Source organism: Trachypithecus francoisi, unplaced genomic scaffold (assembly GCF_009764315.1).
Source record: "Trachypithecus francoisi isolate TF-2019V2 unplaced genomic scaffold, Tfra_2.0 Lachesis_group6, whole genome shotgun sequence".
Taxonomy (NCBI): domain Eukaryota; kingdom Metazoa; phylum Chordata; class Mammalia; order Primates; family Cercopithecidae; genus Trachypithecus; species Trachypithecus francoisi.
Window position 1 is genome coordinate 86,116,985 of NW_022681471.1, and position 15,870 is coordinate 86,132,854.

General features: G+C 43.5%; 1 long non-coding RNA gene across 3 annotated transcripts in view; it reads left to right on the top strand.

The window, feature by feature from the left end:
- The first annotated feature begins 13,301 nt into the window (after positions 1–13,301).
- The window catches only part of LOC117077897, a 36,127-nt gene continuing 33,558 nt past the window's right edge, over positions 13,302–15,870 (top strand). For all 3 annotated transcript variants that reach the window (XR_004434857.1, XR_004434858.1, XR_004434859.1), the window contains exon 1: positions 13,302–13,876. This is a non-coding gene — a long non-coding RNA (uncharacterized LOC117077897). The remainder of the gene's footprint in view (positions 13,877–15,870) is intronic.

Genomic DNA, 15,870 nt, shown 5'->3' on the forward strand with positions numbered 1-15,870 from the left:
GGCATATTCAGTCTTGCTGGCTGTTGGCTGGGGGTCATTCTCAGGTTCCTTGCCACGTGCACCTTTTCATAGGGTGGCTCACAATATGGCAGCTTGCTTCATCACAGCAATCAAGTGAGATGAGCTAGAGATAGAAGGAGAGTGCCCACATGCCAGACAGAACTCATAGTCTTTATAACCTAATCTCAGATGTGACATCCCATCACTTTTGCAATATTCTATTTGTTACTCGAAGTAAGTCAGTTACTGCCGGGCGCGGTGGCTCACGCCTGTAATCCTAGCACTTTGGGAGGCCGAGAGGGGCGGATCACCTGAGGTCGGGAGTTCCAGACCAACCTGACCAACATGGAGAAACCCCATCTCTACTAAAAATACAAAATTAGCTGAGTGTCGTCGCGCATGCCTGTAATTCTAGCTACTCAGGAGGCTGAGGCAGGAGAATTGCTTGAACCCCGGAGGCAGAGGTTGCGGTGAGCCGAGATCGTGCCATTGCACTCCAGCCTGGGCAACAAGTGAAAACTCCGTCTGGGGGAGGCGGGGGAACAAGAACAAAAACAAAAAAGTAGGTCAGTTACTAGGTCCAGGCCACACTCAATGGGAGGGGATTACACAAAGGTGTGAATACCAGGAGGCGGGGGAGGGAGGGTCATTGGAGGTCATCTTGGAGACTGACTACTATAGTTTTTCCACTGGTCCTGGTGATTCATGTTACTTCCACATGCAAAATACATTCACCACTTCCCAGAGTCTCTAAAAGTCTCATCCAATCACAGCATTGCCCCAAAATCCAGAACATCTAAATCAGGCCCGTATATGAAAGAGGCTCTTTGAGTATGGCTTCTTGACTACTGTTTGTCTCCATCTTTAGATTTGTGAGACAATTTTTTTTTTTTGTAAAAAATTATTTTTTGGTCGGGCACGGTGGCTCACGCCTGTAATCCCAGCACTTTGGGAGGCTGAGGCGGGCGAGTCACGAGGTCAGGAGATCGAGACCATCCTGGCTAACATGGTGAAACTCCGTCTATACTAAAAATACAAAAAATGAGCCGGGTGTTGTGGCGGGCATCTGGAGGCTGAAGCAGGAGAATCACTTGAACCCAGGAGACGGAGCTGGCAGTGAGCCGAGATCATGCCACTGCACTCCAGCCTGGGCTACAGAGCAAGACTCCATCTCAAAAAAAAAAAAAAAAAAAATTATTTTTTATTTTTATGTTGTTATAGAGACGAGATCTTACTATATTGCCCAGGCTGTTCTCAAACTCTTGGGCTCAATCCTTTCACCTTGGCCTCCCAAAGTGCTGGGATTACAGGCGTGAGCCACCGTGCCCAGCTGATTTATGAGATTTAAGAGGCAAGTTATCTGTCCCCAGCACACCCAACGTACAATGGTGGAATAGCCATAGAACGACTACTACAGACATTCCGGTTCAAAAAGAGGGGAAATGGGAGACATAAAGAGTTACTGGTCTAAAGCAATTCTGAAATCCAGCTGGGAAAATGAAAGTTTCTTGATTAGATGTCAAGGCCTGGGAATAATATTCTAAGGCTCTGCCTTATGACCTCTTGGTTTTACCCTCCAAGAGGGTCTTCCTTTTTCATGAAAGGCAGCACGTTTGCAGCTGAACAGTTTCCCCAGTTTGCTTCCTGCCAGTAGAATTTTGGGAGTCCAGTGGCTTTTTTCATTTTGTCCTGTCTGTAATCAGCTGCCACCAAGAAATAGTTCCATAGAGGGGCTTGGGTTACTGTTCTGTTGGCAGGTTGGGCACTCAGCAGTGGCTTATAGCCAGATTGGTCTTGGTGGAAGTCCATATTTTGGAGCCCATGCATAACCTCCATGCCTGCCACCGTGGCCATTTTGTTCAGGAATCCACTGGGCAAAGAAAAGGGTGACAGATAAGAAGCTGACTGACATCACAGAACAGGACACCTACCTGTCTACTTGACTGAGCTCCTCTTCTGCAGTGGATTCTCTCTGGTGCTCATTTATGTGGGACATGAATATCTCTCCCCATTCCAAGAGAGACAGCCATATGCTCTTCCTCAGACCTTGTCAATAATATTTCAGTCCTGTTATTTCCAAGTCCTTCACTATTTAGCCGAATCATTAACAATTACTCATGAAACAGTGGAAACCTATCTATACCTCTGACCAGCTATGTGACCTGCCAGTTGTTCTATTGGGAGAATTTGCCTTCTCACTGTCCTTCAGGATCAACCCTAAGTAAGGCTGTAACACTACAGCTAGCTACTTCAGCAGGGCCAGCATATCGTGCAGGGCCATGTATAAACCAAGCTGGAATAGAATATTGTATCCCTTAGTCACCTGGTCACAGGGAATTCCCCATGAGGCTTCATGTGTGGGTGAGAGAGGGATGGCAGTACAGCAGATGAGAGTATGATTCACTTGCTCAGGCAGCTTATTCATCTTCTAGGCCTGCTTGTATAACTCTATTCTATTCGATGGTGGAGTGCTACTGCACATAGATAACTTCATGGCTTGATGAGACAGTTAACACACAACTCACCATGGGGAGCTCAGCTTGCCTGGGTCACTTGGAGTCCTATGCTCAGCCATTAATTCACAAAATAGATCCACTTTTCCATTTTTATTTTTCTTTGCTCCTGGGACTTCTGTTACCACGATATTGCCACCTCCAATTTTATCCCCCATTTCTTGAGTCTTTAACTTGCTCTTCAGCTGTAGTTCTCCTCCCCTTTATGCCATCTATACTGTGTAGATTCTAATAGTATATCCAAGAACTGGAGAAATCACCACAGGATTTCTTCTGGGCCCAGTGTAAGAAAGACTCAGATCAAAACTTCATGTATAACCCCATCCCACTCTGACTGATGGGCCGCAGCGGCAATCTGGATCACCAGAGATTAACATTAATTCAGAACCAATATCCAGTCTATTTCAAAAGGCCTGGATATTTCCCTGTCCCCAGTGTACAATGACTGTGGCTGCAGGTCTCTGTGAGGAAAGCAAGGAGGGAGATTTTGCCATACACACTTGTGAAAAGTGTAGCAAGGTCCTTCTTCAGATGGACCCTCCCCTTCATTCAAGGGGCTCTGGTCTATGAACTGGGGAAGAGGCTGGGATGCCACATTTTTTAGGACAAGATCAGGCCTCCATTTTCCAGAGTAGAAGATTATTGGGGTTATATAACAAGTAGGACTTTATCAGGCTACCTATTTTGGTCCTAGGGAAACTATCCTTAATTATCGACTGTTAACAAACCTCCACAGGTCAAACCTGATTATTGCTATGGCTCTGCTATCCATTATAAGAATGAGACCCAATTTCTCTTTGGAGATGAACCTATCACCTCCATTGAAATCAGGGAGCCCATTCATGATTTCTCACCATGACCCTCATCTGCAGAAATAAATCATTTCAATGCTTTATAATACTGGTACTCATTCGTATACTAGTTAAGGTGAAGCTAGCTCCTGAGACAGAAAAAAATTTTCTGGGATTTAAGACAAGTTTACTTCTTGCTTCTGTAGTATTCCAAAACAGGTGTTAATAATTGAGTTTCCCTCTTCTAAGTGATGATTCAGAGGCCTAGGCACTTTCTGTCTAGAAGGTCTGCCATCTTCAAAACATGGTCATCATTGTATTTATTGTCATCTCCATCCTAAATAGCCAGAAGAGGAAAAGACCATGTGGGAGGTTACTATGAGCTGGATGTAGCACACATCACTTCTCATATTCCATTAGCTAGAACTCAGACAATGGGCATACCCAATTGTAAGGGACACTGACAAATGTAGTCTAAATCTGTCCCTAGGAGGAAAAGGAAACAAGTTTAATGACTACTTAGGTAGTGCCTACCACAGTGTATTTCTCAAAGTCCTGTGAAAGGAATGTCAATGTCCACATAGTCAAAAGGGTGAGTTGCATGTGTTACACATGACTAATCGATTCCACATTGTTATTGCCCTAAACAATGGATTCCCCTGCCTACACTGTACCGTGGAATTTCTGGCATCTTAACCTCATTTAACACAAGCTACTATTGAGTAGAGGTTTTGGACAATCAATGGAACAACTCTTAGACATACTCCTAGCTGCTTCAACTAACAAAGTACATCCAGGATTGCTGATGAGTGCACCCATACTGAAAAGTTTGGCCCACCCAAACCAGATAAAGACATCACAAGAAAATAAAATTACAGACAAGTATCCTTTATGAATATAGATGCAAAATCCCCAACAAAATACTAGCAAACTAAATCCAACAGCATATTAAAAGTAGGATACGTCTTGACCAAGTGGGATTTATCTTAGGAATGCAGGAATGGTTCAACATAAGAAAATCAATCAACGTAATAACATCACATTAATAGAACAAAGGAAAAGAAACACATGGTCATCTCATTTGATGCAGAAAAGGCATTTCAGGCTGGGTGTGGTGGCCAACACTTATAATCCCAGCACTTTGGGAGGCTGAGGTGGGAGGACTGCTTAAGCTAGGAGTTCGAGACCAGCTTAGGCAACATAGCAAGACCCCATCTCTACAAAAAAATTTTAAAAATTAGCTGGGCATGGTGATGTGTGCCTGTACTCCCAGCTACAAGGGAGGCTCAGGTGGGAGGCTCCCTTGAGTCCGGGAGTTTGAGGCTGTAGTGAGCTTTGATCGTGCCCCTGCACTCTAGCCTAGGTGACAAAATGAGACCTCGTCTCTCTTAAAAAAAAAAATCAAAAAGGCATAGAGCTAATAAATTCAGCAAAGTTGCAAGGTGCAAGATCAACACATAAAAAGCAGTTGTGCTTTATACACTAGCAATGAGTAATTCAGAATGAAGTTAAGAAAACAATTCAATTTACAATAGCATCTAAAAGAATAAAATATCTAGGAATAAATTTAATCAAGGAGGAGAAAGACTTGTACATTAAAAACTATGAAACATTGGTGAAAGAAATTAAAGATCTAAAGAAATGGGAAGGCATCTCATGTTCATAGACTGGAAGACTTAATACTGATAAGATGTTAATACTAGCCAAAGTGATCTACAGATTCAACACAGTCCTTATGAAAATTCCAACAGTCTTTTTGCAGAAATGAAAAAGCTAGCCGGGTGTGGTAGCTCATGCCTGTAATCCCAGCACTTTGGGAGGCTGAGGAGGGCGGATCACAAGGTCAGGAGTTTGAGGCCAGCCTGGCCAACATGGTGGAACCCTGTATCTACTAAAAATAATTTTAAAAAATTATCCGGGCATGGTAATCTGTGCCTGTAATCCCAGCTACTCGGGAGGCTGAAGCAGGAGAATTGCTTGAACCTGGGCGGCGGAGGTTGCAATGAGCTGAGATCGCGCCACTGCACTCCAGCCTGGGCGACAGAGCGAGACTCTGTCTCAAGAAAAAAAAAAAAGAAATGAAAAAGCTGATCCTCAAATTCATATGGAATTACAAGGGACCGTGAATAGCCAAAACAGTCTTAGAAAAAAAAAGAACAAAGTCAAATGGCCAATTGTTTTTTTTTTGTTTTTTTTTCAAGACACAGTCTTGCTCTGTTGCCCAGGCTGGAGTGCTGTGGCATAATCTTGGCTCACTGCAGTTTGAAGCTCACTGCAGCCTCAAACTCCTGGGCTCAAGTGATCCTCCTACCTCAGCATCCCAAGTAGGTGGATTTAAAAGGCATGTGCCACTACACCCAGCTATGTTTTTTTTTTTTTTTTTTTTGTAGAGACAGGGTCTCACTCTTGCCCAGACTGGTCTCAAACTTCTGGGCTCAAGCAGTCCTCCCACCTCAGTCGCCCAAAGTGTTGGGATTACAGGCGTGAGCCACCACACCCGGCTAACTTTTTCATTTCTGCAAAAAGGCTGTTGGAATTTTCATAAGGACTGTGTTGAATCTGTAGATCACTTTGGCTAGTATTAACATCTTATCAGTATTAAGTCTTCCAAGTCTTGCACAGTGTGAGCCACTGTGCCCAGCCACCAATTGATTTTTTACAAGCGTGCCAACCAAGTCCATTCAATGGGGGGAGAGATTGGTCTCTTCAACAAATGGTGCTGGGACAACTGGATTTTCACATGCAAAAGTATGAAGTTGGATGCCTACTTCACACCATATACCATTAACTCAAAATGGATTAATGACCTAAATTTAAGTCCTAAAACCATAAAACTGGAAGAAAACATAGGAGTTAATGTTCATGACCTTGGAGGTAGCAACGGTCACCACAAGCATGAGCAACAACAGAAAAAACAGATAAATTGGACTTCATCAGAATTAAAAATTTTGTGCATCAAAGGACATCAAGAAAGTGAAAAGACAGCCTACAGAATAAGATATTTGCAATCATATATCTGATAAGGATTTGCTATCCAGAATATACAAATAACTCCTACAACTCAACAACAAAAAGACAAGCAATTCAATGTAAAAATGGGCAAAGGAGGCCAGGCGCGGTGGCTCACGCCTGTAATCCCAACACTTTGGGAGGCAGAGGTGGGCAGATCACCAGAGGTCAGGAGTTCAAGGCCAGCCTGGCCAACATGGTGAAACCCATCTCTACTAAAAATGCAAAAATTAGCTGGGCGTAGTGGCATATGCCTGTAATCCCAGCTACTTGGGAGGCTGAGGCAGGAGAATCACTTGAACCTGGGAGGTGGCAGCTACAGTGAGCCACGATCACGCCACTGCACTCCAGCCTGGGCAACAGAGCAAGACTGTCTCAAAAAAAAAAAACAAAAAACAAACAAACAAACAAACAAAAAAAAACAAAGGATCATGTCTTTGTGATTAGGAAGAAAAAAAAATGGGCAAAGGACTTGAATAGATATTTCTCCCAAGATATAAAAATGACCAAGAGCACATGAAAAGATGCTCAACATCATTAGATCAGTTACCACTTCATACCCACTAGTATGGCTATAATAATAATAATAATCAGAAAATAATAAGTATTGGAGAGGATGGGGAGAAATTGGAGTCCTGGTACAGAGAATTATCATATGACCCAGCAATTCCACTCCTAAGAATATACCCAAAAGAACTGAAAACAAGGAGTCAAAACATATTTCTGAACCAGCATTCTTTGCATCATTATTCACAATAACCAAAAGGTAAAAAAACCCGAGTGTCCATCAACAGATAACTGTATAAACAAAATGCAGTATGTACAAATACTAGAATATTATTCAGCCATAAAAGGAATAAAGGTTGGACACGTGCTACAACATGGATGAACCTTGAAAAAATTATTCTAGCTGGATGTGGTGGCTCACGCCTGTAGTCCCACCTACTCAGGAGGCTGAGGTGGGAGGATCACCTGAGCCCAGCTGGGGAGGTCGAGGCTGCAGTGAGCCCTGATTGCTCACTGTACCCCAGCCTGGATGACAGAGTGAGACCCTGTCTCAAAGAAAATATTATTCTAAGTGAAATAATCCAGACACGAAAGGACAAATATTGTATGACTCCACTTAAATGAAATTATCTAGACTAGGCAAATTCATAGAGACAGAAGGTAGGTTAGAGATTACCAGAGGCTGCAGGTAATAGGGAAATGATTGGTTAATGGGTATAGAGTTTCTGTTTGGGGTGATGAAAAAGTTTTGGAACTAGATACTGTAGTGCTGATGGTTACCCAACATTGTGAATGTAATTAATGCCATCTAACTGTACACTCAAAAATGGTTAAAATGGATTTTTGTTTTGTTTTGTTTTTTTGAGGTGGAGTCTCAACTCTATCACCCAGACTGAAGTGCGGTGCTGAGATCTCGGCTCACTGCAACCTCCACCTCCTGGGTCCAAGCAATTCTCTTGCCTCACAGCTTCCCGAGTAGCTGGGATTGCAGGTGCCCACCACCACGCCTGGCTAATTTTTGTATTTTTAGTAGAGATGGGCTTTCACCATGTTGGCCAGGCTGGTCTCGAACTCCTGACCTCAGGTGATCTGCCTGCCTCGGCCTCCCAAAGTGCTGGGATTACAGGCATGAGCCACCACGCCCTTCCAGAAATTTTTGTTATATATAGTTTACCACAATAAAAAAATTTGGCCCAGCCAGCGTGGTGGCTCACACCTGTAATCCCAGCACTTAAGGCAGGAGAATGGCGTGAACCCGGGAGGTGGAGCTTGCAATGAGCTGAGATCACGCCACTGCACTCCAGCCTCGGAGACAGAGCCAGACTCCGTCTCAAAACAAAACAAAACAAAACAAAACAAAACAAAAAACTTTGGCCCTATCAAAAATTACACTTCTTTTTCCCTGATCTATCATCCATAGAATCAATTCTCACATATTATGGAGGTTTCTTTTTTTCTTTTTTTTTGAGACATGGTCTCACTCTGTCACCCATATTATGGAGGTTTCTGCCAGTATAAATTAGCTACATCTTATCATTTGTGTGTGTGTGTGTGTGCTTTGTCCTCATAGGTTTGACTTTACTTCCTGGGACATACAGGAATCTGAATTCAGTAATGGGTCTAGAGGCAACGAGAGATGATATGGGTGGATATTGAAAAGATTAGCCTAACAGTGAGAGGGTCCCCAAGTCAGGCAGGACCAGCCCCATAGACTGGGGAAGAAGGGCTGCTTCTGCTGCCAAGGGAGACTCAGTGAGGGTTGGGGTTTAGGGTGCTCAGATCTATCCAAATCAGTCCTGATGTTCCTATTCCTATTCTCAAGGTCCCATTTTCCCCTAATCAGTGGCCATGTTTTTGCATATGAGACCTGGAGATCTTATGAATTCAACCTGCATTGTAATTCAGCAACCTGCAGGATTTGGTTTTATGTCTGATTTCAGGCTGCATCAGTCCTGCGCCCGGAAGAGATAAAAAGATTACTTTAAAAAATATAATATATATAATATATATATATATGGGCTGGGCACGGTGCCTCACACCTCTAATCCCAGCAGCAGCACTTTGGAAGGCCAAGGCGGGTGGATCGCTTGAGGCCAGGATTTCAACACCAGCCTGGCCCACATGGTGAAACCCCTCCTCTACTAAAAATATAAAAGTTAGCCGGGTGTGGTGGTGGGCACCTGTAATCCCAGCTACTCGGGTGGCTGAGGCAAGAGAATCGCTTGAACCTGGGAGGCAGAGGTTGCAGTGAGCCGAAATCACGCCACTGCCCTTAAGCCTGGGTGACAGAGTGAGACTCTATTTCTTTGAGCAGTTTTAGGTCCACAGCAAAATTGAGTGGAAAGTATGTATCCCATATACCCCCTGCTCCTACACAGGCACAGCTTCCCCCACTATCAACATCCCCAGCAGAGTGGTATATTCGTTACAGTCAATACATTGGCACATAATTAGTCAAGTACATAGCTTACATTAAGGTTCACTCTTGGTGTTGTACACTCTATGGGTTTTGAAAAATGTATAATTATATGTATGTACCATTATAGTATCATACAGAGTAGTTTCATTGCCCTGAAAATCCTCTGTGTTCCACCTATTCATACTTCCCTCACATAACTCCTAGCAACTTCTGATTTTTTTTTTTTACTGTCTCCATAGTTTTACCTATTCCAGAATGTTATTATTTAGGAATCATATACTATATGGCCTTTTCAGATTGCCTTCTTTCATGTATTAATATGCATTTAAGATTCTTCCATGTCTCTTGGTGGCTTGATAGCTTATTTATCTTTATTGCTGAATAACATTCTGTTGTCTGGATGTACCACAATTTATCCATTTACTTACTGAAGGGCATCTTGGTTTCTTCCAAGTTTGTGCAGTTGTGAATAAATCGGCTATAAATATCCATTGCAGATTTTTATGTAGTTGTAAGTTTTCAAATCACTTTTCAAATACAAAAGAGTGTGATTGCTGAATGGTAAGGTTAGTTTTGTAAGAACCTGCCAAACTGTCTTCCAAAGTGGCTGAACCGTTTTGCATTCCCACCAGCAATGAATGAGAGTTCCCATTGCTCCACATCCTCATCAGCATTTGGTATTGTCGGTGTCCTGGATTTTGGCCATACTAATAGGTATGTGGTGGTATCTCCCTGTATTAATTTGCAAACCCTAATGACATATGATGTGGAGCATCTTTTAACATGCTTATTTGCCATCTGTATATCTTTTTTGGTGAGGTGTCTGTTCAGGTCTTTTGCCCTTTTTCTTTTTATGAGGTAGGGTATTGCTGTGTTGCCCAGGTTCATCTCCATCTCCTCAGTCAAATGATCCTCCTGCCTCAGCCTCCCAAGTAGCTGGGACTACATGCGTGTGCCACCATGCCAGGCTTCTTTTGCCTGTTTTTAAATCGGGATGTTCCTTTTCTTATTGTTGAGTTTTAAGAGTTATGTATGTCTTAGATAAAGAATCAGATATGATTTTTGCAAATCTATAGTTTGTTTTCTCATTCTCTTGACAGTGTCTTTTTTTTTTTTTTTTTGGAGAGGGAGTCTCACTCTGTCACCTAGGCTGGAGTGCAATGGCACGATCTTGGCTCACTGCAACCTCTGCCTCCAGGGTTCAAGCCATTCTCCTGCCTCAGCTTCCCGAGTAGCTGAGATTAGGCGCCTGCCACCATGCCCAGCTAATTTTGAATTTTTCTTTTGAGATGAGTTTTGCTCATGTCACCCAGGCTGGAGTGCAATGGCACGATCTTGGCTCACTGCAACCTCTGCCTCCCGGATTCAAGCGATTCTCCTGCCTCAGCCTCCCGAGTAGATGGGACTATAGGCACCTGCCACCATGCCTGGCTAATTTTTGTGTTTTTGGTAGAGACGAGGTTTCACCGTGTTGGCCAGGCTGGTCTTGAATTCCTGACCTCGCGTCATCAACCCGCTTCAGCCACCCACAGTGTTGGGATTACAGGTGTGCGCCACCACACCCGGATTTAATTTTTGTGTTTTTAGTAGAGACCGGGTTTCACCATGTTGGCCAGGCTGGTCTCAAACTCCTGACCTCAGGTGATCCACTCACCTCGGCCACCCAAAGTGTTGGGATTACAGGCGTGAGCCATCGTGCCTGGACAGTGTCTTTTGCAGAGCAGAAGTTTTTAATCTGAATGAAGTCCAGCTTATCAATCATTTCTTTCATGGATCATGCCTTCGGTGTTGTACCTAAAAAGTTACTGCCATACCCAAGGGCACTAACATGTTCTCCTATGTTACCTTCTAGGGGTTTTACAGTTTTGCATTTTACATTTAGGTGTATGATCCATTTTGAGTTAATTTTTTGAAGGATGTAAATGAGATTTCTTTTTTGAGGGCAGTGAAAGAAGCTCTCGGCCGGGCGCGGTGGCTCAAGCCTGTAATCCCAGCACTTTGGGAGGCCGAGGCGGGCGGATCACAAGGTCAGGAGATCGAGACCATCCTGGCTAACACAGTGAAACCCCGTATCTACTAAAAAGTACAAAAAAACTAGCCGGGCGAGGTGGCGGGTGCCTGTAGTCCCAGCTACTCGGGAGGCTGAGGCAGGAGAATGGCGTGAACCCAGGAGGCGGAGCTTGCAGTGAGCTGAGATCCGGCCACTGCACTCCAGCTTGGGCGACAGAGCGAGACTCCGTCTAAAAAAAAAAAAAAAAAGAAGCTCTCCAGTGTCTGACCATGCCTTGAACTAAAAGTTTACAACCATGATCTTGCCTTTAAGAGGTTTTCTTAATTATGTCAGCAATATGTATTTATTGTTGTTCATAAATGGTCAAAAGATACTACCTATTAGACTAAAACAAAGTATAGCTTCTCAAATACAGCATCACATAGAGACAAAGAATGAAAAGGTCAGTCATATGTATACTTTAAAACACCCATATATACACATATACCCTCATGTCCAATACAAGCAAATGTTTTCCATACTTTGCTTTGAAAGCAGGAAACATTGAGTTGCAGAGGTTCTAAGATACAGAACATATTGAACACATTTCAGGCATTTAAAAAATGCACTGAAATAGCAAGAATAAAGTTTTTTTCTGGCCAGTCATGGTGGCTTAGGTATATAATCCCAACACTTTGGGAGGCTGAGGCAGGAGGATCGCTTGAGTTCAGGAGTTCAAGACCAGCCTGGGCAACATAGTGAGACCCTGTGTCAACAAAAAATAAAATATTGGCTGAGCATAGTAGCATGCACCTATAGTCCCAGCTACTCTGGAGGCTGAGGTGGGAGGATTGCTTGAGCTCGGGAGGTGGAGGCTGCAGTGAGCCGTGATCACGCCACTGCACTCCAGCCTTGGTGACAGAGTGAGACCCTGAAAAAAAAAAGGTTTTTTTCCTTCAAACGTTTTGATCCGAGCTAAAGCAAAGAGTACATTAGAATAGACCAGAAAGACGTGTACAAGTAGATATGTTTCCTTCTCAAACATTTAACAATTTGCTTATTAAACATTAAGCTGAGTCAGTTTAAACCAAATGACATAATAACTGATTATTGCTCCAAACAGGAATCTGGTGTTTCTTAGTGTCTATAGATAGAAATTTCACAGATGCAAGGACATTATTTACCTGAAAGATCATTCCTGTTACAATTAGAGGGCATTCATACAAAAATTGTTTCCTGTTTTATTTGCCTTTTAAAATTGCAAAACATGATACGAAGACATTTCCTTATGTAACTACAAAATCATTAGTACACCTAACACAATTCACAATCCTTCCTTACTGTCATCATAGTCAAATGAACATCACTATATTCAAATGTTCCCAATTTAACTAAAAACATATTTTGAAAAATTATTTACAAATAAAACTTTTTTTTTAAATGCAGGGTCTTGTTCTGTCACCCAGGTTGGAGTGCAGCACAATCATAGCTCACTGTAACCTCAACTTCTGGGCTCCACTGATCCTTCAGCTTCAGCCTCCTGAGTAGCTGGGCCTACAGGCATACACCACCATACCTGGTTAATTTTTATTTTTTTCAGAGCAGGAGTGAAAGTTTATTTAAAAGCTTTAGAACAGTAAGGAAAGGAAAGAAAAGAAGGAAAGTACAACTTGGAAGAGGGCTAAGTGGGTGACTTGAGAAACCAAGTGCACCTAATTTGAATTTTTTTGTAGAGATAGAGTCTTGCTGTGTTGTCCAGTCTGGTCTCCAACTTCCAGCCTCAAGTGATCCTTCCATCTTTGCCTCCTAAAGTGCTGGGATTACAGGTGTGAGCCACCACACCCAACCAAAATATATCTTTTTTTTTTTTTTGAGACGGAGTCTTGCTCTGCCGCCCAGGCTGGAGTGCTGTGGCTGGATCTCACCTCACTGCAAGCTCCGCTTCCCGGGTTCACGCCATTCTCCTGCCTCAGCCTCCCGAGTAGCTGGGACTACAGGTGCCCGCCACCTTGCCCGGCTAGTTTTTTGTATTTTTTAGTAGAGACGGGGTTTCACCATGTTAGCCAGGATGGTCTCGATCTCCTGACCTCGTGATCCGCCCGTCTCGGCCTCCCAAAGTGCAGAGATTACAGGCTTGAGCCACCGCACCCAGCCAAAATATATCTTTTAATAGTTAGATTTGTTTGATTCAGGATCCAAACATTGACTTTTATGGTCACCACTTCCTTACTTTTCTTTAACATTTTACCACTTAAGCATGAGTTCCTATTTATGTAGTTTACTTTTGCCTGTTTTTATTAACATCATAGAGTCATAACAGTATGTATTCTTTTGTGTTTGGTTTCTTTCATTCAACATTATGCTTTTAAGATTGATCCATGTTTTAACATATAGCTGTGCTTTATCTTCTTGCCTGTATAGTATTGAAATCAACCCAGTTTTCACACTAAACTGAAAACTGAGAAACTATATTTGTTTTTATCTGAGTTCCTTTCTCAGGAAACCAATCATCAGGCCTCCCAGAGAGAATCGAGGATCTGAAACCTCCCATATCACCACATCCAGACAATGAGACACACCTGCTACCTGTTGACAAACTCCTCTTCTTTATACCTCCCGAAATTCTGTTTTCCTGCATATGGTTACGGTGAGACACCAGACCCCTCATCCAACCACCTGCTGCCTGTCGACCAACTCCTCTTCCTTACCCCTCCCTAATTCTTGTTTTACATTCCTTCCTACTATAAAAACCCCTAACTTTAGGCAGTTGGAGAGATGGATTTGAGACTGGTCTCCCATCTCCTGGCTGACATTACTGGCATTAAAGCTGTTCTTCCCTGGCAATATTCATCTCAGTGATTGGCTTTCTGTGAAGCAAGCAACCAGACCTAGGCCGAACCCCTGGTGTTCGGCAACAGTATTTCATTGTATGAATCTGCCATAATCTCTCAACTCTACTTTTGAAAGGCATTTGGAACATTCTGATTTTTAACTGTATAAACAATGCTGCAAGAACATTTTTGTACATTTTCCTGGTACACATAAGCAGATTTTTTTTTTTTTTTTGAGACAGAGTCTTGCTCTGTCGCCCAGGCTGGAGTGCAGTGGTGTGATCTCGGCTCACTGCAACCTCCGTCTCCCAGGTTCAAGCGATTCTCCTGCCTCAGCCTCCCGAGTAGCTGGGACTACAGGTGTGCACCACCACACCCAGCTAATTTTTGTATTTTTAGTAGAGATGGGGTTTCACCATGTTGGCCAGCATGGTCTCAAACTCCTGACCTCAGGTGATTCACCTGCCTCGGCCTCCCAAAGTGCTGGGATTACAGGCATAAGCCACCGTGCCCGGCCCTAAGCGTACATTTCTGTAGGGTGTATGACTTATTGGGACAAAAGGTATACACATCTTTAACTTTTCTAGCTAGTGTCAAACTTTTCTGAAGTAGTTTTACTAATGTATACTCCCAACCAGCAGAGTATGAAATGTCCTATTATTCCACATATTTCCCACCCTTGGAACAGTCAATTTTCAATTTTTGCCAAGCTGAGGACTGCAAAATGGTATCTCATGTGGGTTAAATAGGCATTTTCCTGATAATTAATGAAGTTGAGCACCTTTGATATTTTTTCTTTTTTTTTTTTTTTTTTTTTTTTTTGAGACGGAGTCTCGCTCTGTCGCCCAGGCTGGAGTGCAGTGGCCGGATCTCAGCTCACTGCAAGCTCCGCCTCCCGGGTTTACGCCATTCTCCTCTCCTGCCTCAGCCTCCGAGTAGCTAGGACTACAGGCACCTGCCACCTCGCCCGGCTAGTTTTTTGTATTTTTTAGTAGAGACGGGTTTCACCGTGTTAGCCAGGATGGTCTCGATCTCCTGACCTCGTGATCTGCCCGTCTCGGCCTCCCAAAGTGCTGGGATTACAGGCTTGAGCCACCGTGCCCGGCCTATTTTTTTCTTTTTAGAGACAGGGTCTTGCTCTGTTGACCAGGCTAGAGTGCAGTGCCATGATCATAGCTCACTGCAGCCTCGAACTACAGGGCTGGGCTCAAGTAGTCCTCCTGCCTCAGGCTCCTAAGCAGCTGGGACTACAGGCATGCCACCATCACGCTTGGATATTAAAAAAATTTTTTTGTAGAGATGGTCTCACTATGTTGCCCAGCTGGTCTTCAACTCCTGGTCTCAACTGATCCTCTCACCTGGGCTTCCCAAGTTGCTGGGATTGCAGGCATGAGCCAGCACACCAGGCCTACCTTTTCATATATATATATATATATATATATTTTTTTTTTTTTTTTTTTTTTTTTTTTTTTGAGGCAGAGTCTCGCTCTGTCGCCCAGGCTGGAGTGCAGTGGCCGGATCTCAGCTCACGGCAAACTCCGCCTCCCAGGTTTACGCCATTCTCTGCCTCAGCCTCCGAGTAGCTGGGACTACAGGTGCCCGCCACCTCGTCTGGCTAGTTTTTTGTATTTTTTTAGTAGACGGGGTTTCACCGTGTTAGCCAGGATGGTCTCGATCTCCTGACCTCGTGATCCGCCCGTCTCGGCCTCCCAAAGTGCTGGGATTACAGGCTTGAGCCACCGCGCCCGGCCACCTTTTCATATTTTTTACTGGTCATTCAAGTACTCTCTTGTAAAACTGTTCAACTCTT